The 14,544-nt window shown below is 34.7% G+C and overlaps 1 long non-coding RNA gene across 3 annotated transcripts in view; it reads left to right on the top strand.

The window, feature by feature from the left end:
• Positions 1-5,157: 5,157 nt before the first annotated feature.
• LOC150109536 (uncharacterized) overlaps positions 5,158-14,544 on the top strand; it is a 106,183-nt gene continuing 96,796 nt past the window's right edge. Inside the window, exons 1-3 of one of the 3 annotated variants that reach the window (XR_016549911.1) lie at positions 6,177-6,300; positions 6,428-6,517; positions 7,807-8,514. This is a non-coding gene — a long non-coding RNA (uncharacterized LOC150109536). Of the gene's footprint in view, positions 5,205-5,289; positions 5,583-6,176; positions 6,301-6,427; positions 6,518-7,806; positions 8,515-14,544 lie in introns of those variants that run through there. The other 2 variants (XR_016549906.1, XR_016549909.1) reach the window with 2 other exon arrangements.

Below are 14,544 nucleotides of genomic sequence, written 5' to 3' on the forward strand. Positions count from 1 at the left end.
GAGAAGTTTAAATATCTTGGGTCCATATTCACGAATGATGGAAAATGGGACGTAGAGCTAGATACTCGAATTGGCTTAGCAAGCTCAATATTGTGGGAGCTTGGCCGTTCCGTAGTATTGAAGTGGGAGTTAAACCAGAAGGCAAAGCTGGCTATCTTCAATACAGTCTATGTCCCCATCCTCACCTATGGTCATGAGAGTTGGGTAATGACTGAAAGAATGCGGACACGAATCCAAGCGGCTGAAATGAGGTTCCTTCGAAGGGGTTGCAGGGCTGACAAGACTCGGCAAAGTCAGCTCTGCAATTTGGGAAACCCTCAATACTCAACCGCTGCTTCTCCGTGTTGAGAGATCACGGTTACGTTGGTACGGGCACTTGGTCAGAATGCCACAAGAGAGACCCCCTCAGCAGGCCCTCTTTGCCAAACCAGAGGGTGGGAGGCCACGTGGAAGGCCAAGGACTCGCTGGATAGATTATATCTATCCAGCGAGTGGACACGTTTGGGAATCCCACCAGAACACCTGAGCTTGGTGGCAGAGGATCGTGACCATTGGAAGTTCCTCTTGCAGCTGTTTCCCCCACAACCCAATTAGGAAAGGTGGGCCTTGAAGATGGATGTATGTATGTCAATGTTAGCTTTTATATATTTAAACTACCAAGGAATATTGACACATTTGTTTAAAAAAAAATTAAATAAGTTGTGAAATTTGAAATAAAATTCGTGCTCCTAAAAGTAAAAAAAAAGTTCTATATTTATGGCCTGAAGAATGAATTATATTTCTTTGCATGCAACTATGTGTTTTGTTTTTGTTTAAAATGAAATAAATCCTCCAACCCCCTTTTATTCTCCAAAGGAAGTAGGCGGAAAATTTTCAGACTTAACTTTTGGATACAGACAGGTAGTTTTTTTTTACTTATGTTTTTTTTTAGATAAATGTGTTATTCGATGATGCATTAAAACTTTGGATTTCTCTCATAAATTGTACATCATACACGAACGTTTAAAATATGCAATACAAGTGTTAATTGAAATAATAAAAGCTTTCACAGTTAAGGTATTAGTAAAAACTAACCGAGAATTAGAAAACAACCAAGTCATTTCAAATCATTGGGAGTACTCTCTGTAACAGCAGCATTTGTAATAGATTAGTTGAATCATGAACGTTGATCAGGGAGTCTTAGTCGGTATAAATGAAGTCCTTTGGTTAGACACACATGGATTCGAATCCCATCTGGCACGTGAGAAACCTTATCAGAGCTTTCAAACTGAAGGTGAGTTAGCCGGTTTCATACGGAGGTGGAGGATTTGGCTTCCCGTTTGTAGGTTTATCATCTGCAAACATGCAAACGGACTCCGTGAACACATATCTATAGACAAAAAGCTGCATCCCTCTCAAAATTACTTATCTTGAAAGGGATGCAGCAGAGGAATGGCAAGTCAGCTGTATTAAATTTCCTAAAAACCTCAAATCAGGGGCGCATCCGTCTGGGACTGACGAGAATTAGTTGCATAGAAAAGATTACATGCTGAACTACAAAGCAGACCAAATGATGAGTATACTGAGTTCAGAGCAATGGTATCGATTGCTAGAGGGGAAGATTATTGACAGTGCATGGGAAAATACTTTAAAAAATACTTAAATGATGCAATATCATTTCTGCATCATAATCTGTCCCGAGAATTCCAAGAATAATAGGGTAGGAGTCAAATGGATGTGTAATCTTATCAAGCAAGAGACTCGTAAGAAAAGGATGTTGAAGGAATACCTTGTGCATAAGGATGATGTCCGTTATGAAAATTATAAGCAGCAGGCCAGAAGGGTCACAACGGTTGTACAGAAAGCTAAGTCTCAGGAGTGGTGTGAAGATTTTGGAAAGTTGGTTATGGCTCACATTCAGAAATGGGTTGACAGAGAATCTCTACTTTGCAATGAACTGCATGTGTTTACTAAGGGTAGGTAATGTTTTAGCAACTTGTTCACATTCTGTAATAATGTTATCATTGACTAGACAAGCGGAATAGATACACAACGATACCTTTGAATTTTGCTAAGGCCTTTAACAGAATACATCATAGAAGACTTGCATAAATTGGAGAATATGGGATTGTATTATAAAATATTAGCGTGAATAAGAGGATGGCTGATATCAAAAAGTGGTATATGGGGGATGTGAGTCTGCAAGATTTAAGGTAACCACTGGTGTACCACAAGGATCAGTGCTTGGTCTAGTGTTATTCAATCCGTACATTAATGACATTGGGAAGGATTTGACATGTGACATACAGCTATTTGCTGATGATGCAAAGATAAGTAGGGTAATGAGGAATACTTCTGATATACAGTACTTGCAGAGTGATTTGATTAGGCTGAAATTGTGGGCATGGGAAAATGGATGTCAGTAAATGTAAAGTCACGCACGTTGGCGTGATTAGATATCCAATGTCGTATTATATTGGTGGGATTATGCTAGAAAAATCTGATCAGGTTAGGCATCTTGGATTAATAGATAGGAAGTTGAAGGTCAGGGGCCATGTAGCAAAGATTGCAAATTCAACTCAAAAGATAATTGCAATGCTGAAACGAACTTTCACATGTAAAGATAAGGATGTCATGTTGTACTATCATTTTGTAATTTGGCTTAAGCCAATAAGAATTACAATTTGGTCTGCTAAATCCCAAATTGCCAGCTCATCCTCGTTCGTTCAGTATCCAGGTAGATACCAACAGGGTGCACCACAAGAAGGTGAGGGTTAGACATTAGATGTTATAAGATCTGATAATATTGGAGTCTTGACAAGTAACAGACTGATCTGGAGGAAAATTGTAGATAGGAAGTTAGTAATGATGGAAAATTTTCACGTAGTACTATCATATCCTGTATATCCCTTGAGGGTACATAGCAGGAATTTGATGATGATGATGAGACTAGGAATTCATTTTGAATATCCATGTCCTGTTTGTTTAGCAAACAGGAGAAAGAGGGGTGATATGATTGAGACTAACATGTGTATAACCCTTTCAGACAAACTTCTGAAAGGGTTATACACGATTTCAGTTGATGGAATCCTTGCATCCTTGGAAGAATGAATGCCATCCAGAAGGGGCTGAGATCTAGATTTTTCTTTCATAGAGTGGTCCGTGATTGGAATGGATTGCCATTCAATGTTGTGAGTGCAAGCAGTGTGAATGAATTCAAGAATACGTACGACAGCAGGTGAGTGTGGCATATGGCCTCTCGATGAGTTCCTGACTTCCTGGAGGTCTCTCTTAATAATAATGTAAAGACTAATTATTTGCCCTTTGCAATTAAGGCAATGAAAAATTTATAACAATAATTAATAATATAAAAATTATCTATTACAGCTTGAAAAATAAGTCAAGTGAACGTTTTCCATATGTGCAAAGAACAGCTTCTGACATATTTGTGCTGTGATACGGCATTTAAACACATTATTCTAGTTTATTAAATATGCAATAATGCCACTCAGTTAAGTGGAGCTAGGTAACAAAGGATGGGTTTTACTTCGCTTGTTAGTTTTTAAATGGCTGGTTCTTAATTTTCATGTATTTTTTCTGTTTGTAAATTATTAAAATGCATATTTATTATGAAGCTGATTTAATTAATATAAAAGTTCACTGAACGTATCCCTTCACAACTGTATTTTGCTGGGATGGCACCACTCGCTAGATGTACAACTTCATGTGTCCACGTATTCAAGCATATAACCCGGAAGTGTGAAATAACGAAGTTCACGTAGTCATTCGCTGTTACATAAACTTTATTTATATGGAATAAAAATCTACTTGTTCGCAAGAAGATTAGTAAGAATCAAAAACTGGGGATTCGCCTCCGTTCCCCAAGCCATTATTAAAGGAATATGTGGAAGCAGGACCAACAAAAAAGTTAAATGCTGTTTGATCTTTATTTTTGACATTACTAGAGGCAAAGAGTATTGAAATGCAAAACGAAAACATTAAAAAAAAAAAAATGTGTGTATGTGGATTTGGTCGATCACATCGAGAGCAGCAGCTACAATAGAAAATGGCTGTTATCCAGATGCGATGAATGTAGCGTATATTTATAAACTGCCTATTATAACTAACTGGGGAAAAAAAGTTCAACAGAAAACTAATAGATTTCTACTATTTGATTGAATTATTCCTATGCGGCTAAAGCCTATATTGTACATTGGAAAAGATTAAGAAAAGCTTTTAATTGTACATTATATGTTTGTTGAGTAAAATTACTATATATTTTCGAATTAAAAAAAAAACGTGCAGTATATGATTGCATATTAAATTGATATATGATAATTTTATATTTATATGCCTTAACATAATTTAAGTACTGTACTGTATATTGTTTTCTCACAAGATTATTATCAACTTAAATTAAGTCTCCAACTATTTAGTAGTTGGAAGGGAACCCATCGTTCGATGCTGTCGGCACACTCTCCCTCGATGAGTCTTTGGACTCCCTGGAGGTGTCAAAATAATAATAATAATAATAATAACTATTTATATGAAAGAAATTTCGTATACTTTTATATGGTTACCTTACTGATAGTGTGATCTTACTGAACTTAAAAAAAAAAAAAAAGCTTGCTTTATCCTCTTTTTATTTATTTATTTATTTATTCATTCATTCATTGTTCAAATATATTCGGAAAAGGAAATGAAACGCAAAGTAGATGAAACATAAACTAGGAAAGTAGTATTCGTGTAATACTGATTAGAAAGCAAAGTAACAAAGTGTACTGTCTGAAGCACCAGTACTAAATTAAAATTTTCTCTTTAGATTTAAAAATAAAAAATTTTAACTTCGACTGGTAAAATGATTATACATAATTAGTAGGTTATATTATTATTTCTTCCTGAGATATACTGTGAACAATGCTGACGTGTACAAAAATTGTTTTAGCAGCTTACTAAATTCTCACATTATTTTGTAATGTTAGTTGCTGTGGTAAGGTGATTGGTTCTACTTTTATGCCGTTAAATATATTTTAGGAGTAAAAGTTATTGAAATTTTGTTTAAATGACTGGTTAGTTATAGATCCAGGGCGTGGTTCACTTATTTTTGTCACATCTCGGTATGTTTTCCCCATGTGCCAACAACGCGTTACTAGTGGCCGCCATTGCTCGTTCCTGAACACTTATCACAGAACAGTAACCTTCGGCATTATGTAGGCCAATAGTCAGTATGTATCGGCACTTAAACTATTACGTTCAGAGTAATATAAGTTATCAGTAAGCAGCAGTATTGCGATCGTTATTACTTTCTTTCTATCTTTTTTTTTTTTTTTTAATAAATTTGCTGAGGTAACTACACAGAGTAGCGTATACATATACTGTTCTCTCGCATGTACCGTTCCGGCAATCACCTTCACGTTCATCGATATGGAAGAAAATTGAACTATTTAGAGTAAATTTTAAAAATGTCTATCGCGAAAAGTCATTTTGCATTACTTTCCAATGTGTGTGTGTCCATAACATGGTTGATAAAATGCATACGATTATGGAGTGTGTACGAAAATGAAGCAATTTGTTCATTAGCTATGAGGCCGTATTGGGCCACGGTAAGAAGAAACTAGCTGAGTGCATTTTGTATAAATGTTGAAAACAGCTGCAAAGTATCCATAATGTTATGTGTACACATCATTAAACTGTACACGTAATACATAAAATTGGACATATTTTATTAATAAAAATTTCAGTGTTTACAATCGGTACTATTTAAATATTTAGCATGTCAGGCTATACTTTCAATATTTTAAAAACTTGAGTAGGGAAAATAATGAGAATTATATTTGATGCAATAGGCAATAATTATTTTTAAACAGGAAGGCATGTGAAATGTTTTTGTTTTTTCTAAACACGTTTTGTTGTTTTCACTTATCACTAATAAATGCATAATCTGCAATATAATCAATACCGTCACACAACCCTCGCTACTTTCGCTAATTAAATTTCGATTTATTTCCTGCGCCCCGTGAATTGTGGCCCAGATGCGCTGCTTTAAACATGTTCAAATATGTAATATCTTTACCCATTTATTACGCATTTATGTATAATATTGTTAAAAATACATTTGCTATTTTTAATATCTGTTGAATCCTGCTAATATATCTGCTATGGGTTATATAATTTTCGAATTAGTTTTTCATATTCATTTGGCATTTTTTACTTTTAGATTGTTTGAGTCTTGTGACTTCATGGAGGTCATGAATAATGATAATTTTTGCATTAGACTGAATATGCCGAGAATAAAGCTGAACCTGTATCTTTCATAATCTAGTAAGATGGATCTATTAAAATCTATTGCAAATTGTAATAGATATAGCATATAAATGGCTTGTGTACATGTAAACTGGAAGAATGTGAATTAATTATTTTTTTTTCTTTTTTTCTTTTTTTTTTGAAGATAGTCTAAATGCCCCTCTGTGTTTCATAGAAGTAATACATAATATCATCCTCAAACGGTAACATTTATTGTGATTTACAGTCAGATTGTGTAAGTCAACTTCTGTTTCCAAGTGGATTTCATGCTATTTAAAGATGCATGTTCAGGTTTTCACTTATGAACCTTTTTTTTTAATTATATACAACAATAATTTATATTTATTTTACAAAATTATTTTTGATGCATGATTTTTCTGTCTCATATGTATATATGTTGCAGAAGCAGTATTAAGAGGTGGGAGTGCGATGTTTTTTTAATAACTTTTTTATGCTATTATCACCAAGCATGCTATCAATTAATGACAAAAGTTCAAACACAACAGTGAATTGCCAAAATAACATTAATCTATTAGGAGAAAGAAGTATACTTGAGTGCGTGCGTGTGTTGGGGGGGGGGGGGGATTTACATGTGCCATTGTATATATTAACTTTATAATTCATTATCATATCTACAAAACAGTCCCATAAAAACTTGAAACCACTGATTTTTTTTATTTTATTTAGCAAATGCAGATGTAAATAATTAAGAATCAAATAACATTAATAAAACAAGTTGTATCTAATTTTTACTACTGTTTTGTAATAACTGGCTATTGTGTGTGTAACATTATACTTTAGCTCTGTAGTTTTAAAAAAAAATCTCACCATATTAAGGATGAAGAGTTCCTCTAGACAACTTACAAGAGGACATCTCTACCATCTTGTCAAATCCAAGCTGTAATAGATTGTTTACATAATTTGTTTTTAATAATATTTTAGATTTATCAGAAGAAGAATGACTGAATATGCTTTGTGGGGTTAGGATTTGCCATAATTCTTAGCATACTAGTAACAAAATTATTCTGTAATTTAACCTTTTTTTCCCCAATGCTAATCCTGTTTAATAAAAAAAAAAAAAAAAAGTTGGATCCTATAAATACATCAGCATTATGGGTATGCTAAGAGTTAGATAATTATGGAACATTATAGTACTTATCACATAACATAGAACATTTTCAGACCTCTGAAGTAAGCAGGGTGCAGTGATTTTACAACAGACAATAAACACCACCTAACAAAATTCATAAACAGCAGTATTCACAGTGGGATTTCAGGATAGATTTCCAATCTCTAGTCTGTTGGCTAGAGATTGGAAACACCATTCACTAAGTCAACTAGCTCAGTGATTACAAGTGTTATGTAAATTATGTATCATAATTTTTATGCAGGTACATAATTTTATTAAGTAAATGCTTAGTATTTTATTCAATAGATGTTATATAAACAAAGCAGCTCTTTATATATTCAATTTTTCTGCAAAATGAAAATTAAACATTTTTTAAATATGATTTCTTTCAACAGATCATTATTGAGACAATGTCAATGTACAGTGGATCCTTACTGAAGGAAAATTTCTCATTAGTGATATGTCTGCATTCTTAGCAGTATGTAGTTATAGTTGAGAAATCCAAGGTTTTACAGAGTTACGTGAGTGATATTCTATAACTTGTAGCTGAAGAAATTCCAGATATTGCATATCCTGAATTCATTAGTATAGAATGCTTAAGTTAATGTCAGTTAACTGAGCCCTGTGTGCATATATTTAAGGATTAGTGACCAGGCATATTTTTAAATTAGGACTACATTCCTGAAGATTTTTTGTTCCTCATCATGCTGGCAACTGGGAGAGAAGTAAAAAAAATGTAGGATTATGTAAATATGAAAGAATGAATAAGCTGCTACTTTTCTGACATTATCAAGTGTTATGATGAAGTGCTGAATTGTTGATGTCTTGGATTATACCTGAATATATTTCATATATTTGTCAACCATGGATGACTATCTTATTGTTTAATGATTCAAGAAAATCATAATTGATCATTTTAAAACAGTGTTTTGTTACATTGTGCAGTGAATAGTTGTCTGTGGAATCTACAAACACTGGATGTGTTACTTAAACAATTAATAATCAGTGGCATTTTTAATATTTTATTGGCGTGAATTCAAAGTGTGATCTTTAGTGCTGCTTTCACTGGATTTCATGGATCAAAGACTAATTAGATGAACATGGTAAGTGATTCTGTGCATTTTTGCAAATATTTATCAGAATATAAATCTTAAATATTTTTGTTGAGAAATTAATGTTAAAATTATGTGAACAATTATAAGGGAGGTTCTTGTAGTATGATAATAAACAGATAAGGCATGGAAATAAAGGTTTGAGAATGAAACAAATAGTGATAATAAAGCAATTACTACCACTGTTTATAATAAAATAGTGGTGCAGCATGCTGCATATTTAATTCCTATTTGCCAGGAGATACAAGGCAGAACATTGCTGGTTTGATGGGCGAAGCACTAATGCTTTTCATATTCCCCTTTGTTCTGTGAGGACGGTTCTTTGATTAAAGTGCTATTGAGCTCTAGGCTTGCCCTGTGAGGGTGTTGAGATTAGCTATATTCAGCTGAGCATAAGATTGATTTGGGTCTTTTATATTTGTAGTATTCCATTTCATTGTAGTCTGAAGCTTGTTTGATCAGTGGGTTTGGGTGATTACTTGACTTGATGAAGAACTTTTCTACTAGATCGTGGAGAAAGGAGGAAATGTAAGGAATGTTGACTTCTCTGTGAATCTGGGAGTTTCTTATAAACCATGGGTCCGCGCGGTTAGCCTAGTGGCTTTGCGCTTCGCAACCATATGCCTGGGGAAGGAGTGTCCTAGGTTCGATTCCCGTCGGAGACGTGAGGAGCTGAAGGATCTTCCTCAGCCATAGCCAAGTTAGCCGGTCTTGGGCGTGGGCAGTAGGGTTTTTTCCGCCAGTTTATCTGGTGTTTTTCATCCCGCAAGCAGACAAACCGGCCCCGTGAACACACATGGATACAGCCAAGAATACCTTGAGGCATAGGAGTGACCATTCTATCCTTGTATTTCGGTTACGAAATCCAAGCATGTTTGGAAGGTTGTGGGCCTTAAAGGCCTGTTAAAGCCATTGGGATAGATAGATTATAAACCATGGGGCATCCAGAATCATCCTCAGACATTTGTTCTGTATTTTCTGCAGTTTTTGAATATTTGTATTTGAGGTATGGCTCCAAGCAGGAGATGCATAAGTGATGACTGGGCGTATTACCATCTTATAAGTAGTTTGTTACGTATATCCGGCTTGCTTCTGCTGTTGATTATGGGGTAGAGTTGCGCGATTGCTCTAGATGTCTTCGAGCCAATGCCTTTATGATCGTTGAATTTAAGTTTTTTGTCAAGTATCACACCTAGATATTTAACTTCGGTCTGCCATGTAATCTTGACTCCTAATAGGTGTATATCCTTCTTGCTCTGGACCTTCTTTTTGGAAAACATTATGGTTGTGCTTTTTTGGGGGTTTACTTGAATCCTCCAGTCCATCAGCCACCTTTCTAGTATATGAATACTGCTTTGAAGTCTAGTGATTGCCAGTCGGGGCTGAGTGATCTTGCTAGTAGAGCGGTGTCATCTGCATATAATGCAGTGATGGTTGTACTAATGTTTTGGGGAATGTCAGCTATGTAAATTGAAAATAAAAAGGGAGGGGTGAGAGAGACAGCCCCTGAGGCACACCAGCCGGGATTTTGTGCCTAGTTGATGCAATTTTATTTATTTTGACTTGCATAAATCTGTCTTTGAGGTATGCATCTATTATTTTTATTAGCTTAATTGGTAGGTTGAATTCTATGGGTTCATAAAGCAGGCCCTGATGCTAAACCCTTTCAAAAGCCTTTGCAACATCTGTGAAGACTGCAGCTTTATGGAGGTGCCAATTGTAGCCTTTTGTGATTTGCTCAACCAGTCTATGTATCTGTTGTACAGTATTATGATCTTTACGGAATGCAAACTGCTCGTTTGGAATGATTCCTAATTTGTCCATTTCAGATTGAAGCCTTGTCGCTTGGTAAGGTCACTTTTTCAGTGACCTTACCAAGACAGGATAGAAGGCTGATAGGTCTGTAGCTTTCTGGGAGTTGGGGATTCTTTCCAATCTTTTTTGATAGGGATGATGTCGGCAGTCTTCTAGGTTGTGGGAAAATGCTGAAATCTGGGAGTAGCGTTGATTATGTTGACTAAATGAATTATGGCTTTTCTGGGTAGTAATTCGATTATTCTGTTGGTGATGCCATCTGGACCTGGAGCCTTTTTGTTGTTCATATGGGCTATAATATTTGTTATTTCTGCTGGAGAAGTAGGTGCGATAGGTTCAGAATTGTCCTCTTGTTGTCTTAAGACTTGCTTGACACGACGGTGAATTTTGTAGATGAGGTTGATGTTTAAATTTTCATAAGAGGGGTTACATTGTGTTTCCAAGTTGTCAATTAGAGCTTCTGCTTTTTCTTTGTTAGTGTGGGCTACTCCCTTCTTGGTCTGTATTGGGGGTATAAGTTGCCTTTTAGTGCGAAGAGATCTCAAGAATTTCCAGATGGAGTTATCCTCTGAGTTTAGGTTAGTCAGTTTTGTTTCCCAATCAAGGTTCTGGTGCTTTTGAAGAGCTTCACGGACTTGCCAATTTAATCTTCAGTATTGTTTTATCTTGTGGGGCTCTTGTGTTGTGGTATCTTTTAGGAGATACAAAGGAATTATTATCATAATTACCACCCGAAGACCTCTTGGAGTCAAAGACTCATCTGGGAGGTCCTTTTATCACACACACACACAGCTCATCATACTGTGTTTTAAACACATTCATACTCTTTGCAGACACCACATTCTCAGGCAAGGTATTCCAATCATTCATAACTCTGCACGAAAAAAACCTGCCTCTCACTCCCCTACTCACACCCTCTTTATACAGTTTCCAGGGAAGACCTCTGGTTCTCCTCTGATCTCCCACTATTCCTCTGTAAAACTTCTCCAGCATTGATCCTATAACAACCCCTTACCAACTTGCAGGTCTCTATCATATCTCCCCTCTTCCTCCTGTCCACCAGACTCTGCAAATTACATCTTCTCAATCTTTCCTCATGCTCGACATTCCAGAGGTCAGAAACTACCTTAATTAGTGCAGAAATAATATACCTCCCATGTCCAAGTAGTGAAAAGGTATATTACCTTATTATTAAGACTTTGGATATAGAGACAGTTGTAGAAAGAATTTTTTCACTTGGTTACAAATTAAATTAAACTTACCAAGAAATTATATTCTTCTTTAATCCCTTTATCCAAGTGTAAGCAAACAAGATTTGCAGGTGAAGTTTCTTCACAACTAGGCTAGTTGTATATAAAAGCGAATGACTTCATATCACTTGCCTTAGTATCCCATAATGCAAAGCACACATGTCCTTTTGTACTTGTCCATAATACATGTCCAAAAGGACATGTATAATGCTATGCATTATGAGAAGGACCACTACCCAGACCAGTTTCGACATTTAGCGAAGTCTCATCAGTGGGAACCAGACCCAGAAAAGATACTAAGGTTGAATTAATGCAGAATCATAGCAAAGTTTGTTTACACTTAGATAAAGGATTAAACAAGAATATAATTTCTTGGTAAGCTTAACTTTGTTATTGCTGTGTAATTGTGCAATTTCAGATATATACCTAAATTACATACTTTTTTTTTTTAATTCAGAAGCTAAAATAATTCAGTTTATGCATCACTTAATTTAATGTAAATACACATAATTAAATCCCAGCATCCCTTTGTCTAATGCACTCAGAGAGAACTGAAAACAGCCAAAAGTAATAAAAAAAAATGCCATTTCATTTTTTTTTTTTTACAAAACAATTTCTTCTTACTTAAATCATTAGAAATATTTTGAAAAATTGAATACTGATGAGTAATAATAATTATTCCCTTATTCATGCATTTCAAATTGAAATTTCAGTTCAATTCTGTGAACCATTCTTAATGAATGATTCAGCAGTAGATAACAAATGCTGGTTTTTGAAATTAATGGTATAGGTACCTGTATACTTTTGCTTCATGTTATATCCTGCAGTAACAAAGTTTTGTGCAAGCGCTGAAATCCCAGTCCCTTATTCATATCTGTAAATATCTGATAAAATATATCATTATTTGACAATTCTCCATGAAGTCCAGAGATGTGTTCTGGGTGGTCTCATTTAGCAAGCAACATATTGCATTGAATCTGAAATTCATTCACACTCATAAGTATTCATAATGCATTTCAACCATGCATTCCACCACTTTCCATGTACAAAATCTAGTCCTTCTTCTATACCTTTTTTTTTTTTTTTTTACACAAATTCAGGTATGTTATTTGTTTTCATATTTAGTAATCTCTGCTAAAAATTTGTGCCTAAATAGCTGAAATGTTTTACTTGTTCTATAGGTTTCCCATTAAGATGCAGATGTTTTCAGCCTATTTTCATAGTCTGTCTTTTTACTGCTGATTTTTATACCAAATTTGTTACAACAGTTATTCAATTTAGTTAAGGACTCTTGCAGAGTTGTACTAGATTTAAGAGTAAAACATCATCTGCATACTGTTATTTATTTTGTATGGGATTCCCCTTTCCTCCCCCTCATCCCTTAGGATGGGTTGAGCCCTCTTAATGAGGGATTAAGTATGTATTTTATGACTGTAGATCCGTGTGTGTTCACAGGGCTGACTTGCCTGTTCTGGGAGATGAAAAACCAGAGTTTCCAGGTGAAAAAACCCCTACCTCCATATGAGACCGAACTCACCTTTAGTCAAAAGAGACCAGATAAAGGTTCCTCATGTCTTGAACAGGAATTGAACAAAAATCTTGCTGCCAAAATAGCTTTGTCTATACTGACTGAGCTATAGAGACTCATATCTGTAGTTTAACAGATTAACGTATTAGTATTAACGTATTTAATTTTAATAGCCTAATGCTGTCTTTCTGCATAAAATTGGCAAGCAGTTTTACTTTTTTTGTTAAAATTAGACAATAATAGCTATTATTTATGTCAAGACCAAAGTATATTTTTCATTGCACCAGTAATGTAACTTCAGAGTTACAATGTGATCCATATAGATGAATAAGATTAGAGTGCACCCTTGTCTCACTTGATTTAATGTCTTCCTCTAACTCCTTCATTTGTAACTGCTGACTTATAATTCAGATATAGACTATGTATTACTCTGTGTAATGTTCTGCTCATCATACAACTGTAGCATTTTGAACAGCTTTTATCTTGGCACCTTTTCATATGCCTTTTTTAGACCTACAAAACTTAAATACAGATTCTTGTTATATTCCCATGATTTCTCACCTGTTTGTCTTTAAAGTGAAAATCAGATCCTGATATTGTCTATTTAGCCTTTAGCCTGAAACCAGCTTGTCCAAGTTTCCCATCCCCAGTTTTTTTTAGCTTATGATTGCATAAATCTTACCTGGAAACTCTCAGTAGGAAATTCCTCTGCAATTCTCACATTCAGATTTATTTCCTTTTTTTATAGATGGGTGTTATGAATGCTCTATCTAATTGACTGGAATTCAACCTCCTGACAATGTCTTCTGAAATATGCAATAATACAGCCACTATGAAACTTTCACATCTCCAAATTTCAGCATTTCTTATCAAAAATATCTACTCCAGCTTGAAGTGAAAAAAAAAAGCATTTGTATTAAAGATTTATTCCAAGTTACTAATTTTTTTGAATGAAACAGCTTTAGGGTAGTTGAACCAATTTTGATGAAAGTAATTCTTAAGCCTTTGAGGGAAAATTGGCAAGCAGTTTTACTTTTTTTTTTTGTTAAAATTAGACAATAGAAGCTACCATTTATGCCAAGACCAAAGTATATTTTTCATTGCACCAGTAATGTAACTTCAGAGTTATGTATGCATTGGCGCTACCCTTGAGTAATTATGATTTTAATTGCTTTATCAGAATATTAATTCCACCCTGTAACACACATTGCAATGCACCTCCCATGTTACGTTGTACGCACATTTCCTAACTATAGAATCGCATATATGCCACAGTTAATTACTTTTTTATTATTAAATATTCTTATGTATCATGAGACATCATCAGTACAATTATCAAACAACAATAGGAATTGAATTAAAAAAAACAGTAGGACACATGCTTAAATTGGAATCCCTCTACATATTATTATTATTATTATTATTATT

The sequence above is a fragment of the Typopeltis vanoorti genome, chromosome 2 (genome assembly GCF_054136105.1).
Source record: "Typopeltis vanoorti isolate ZY-2024b chromosome 2, IOZ_Tvanoo_1.0, whole genome shotgun sequence".
Classification (NCBI taxonomy): Eukaryota; Metazoa; Arthropoda; class Arachnida; order Uropygi; family Thelyphonidae; genus Typopeltis; species Typopeltis vanoorti.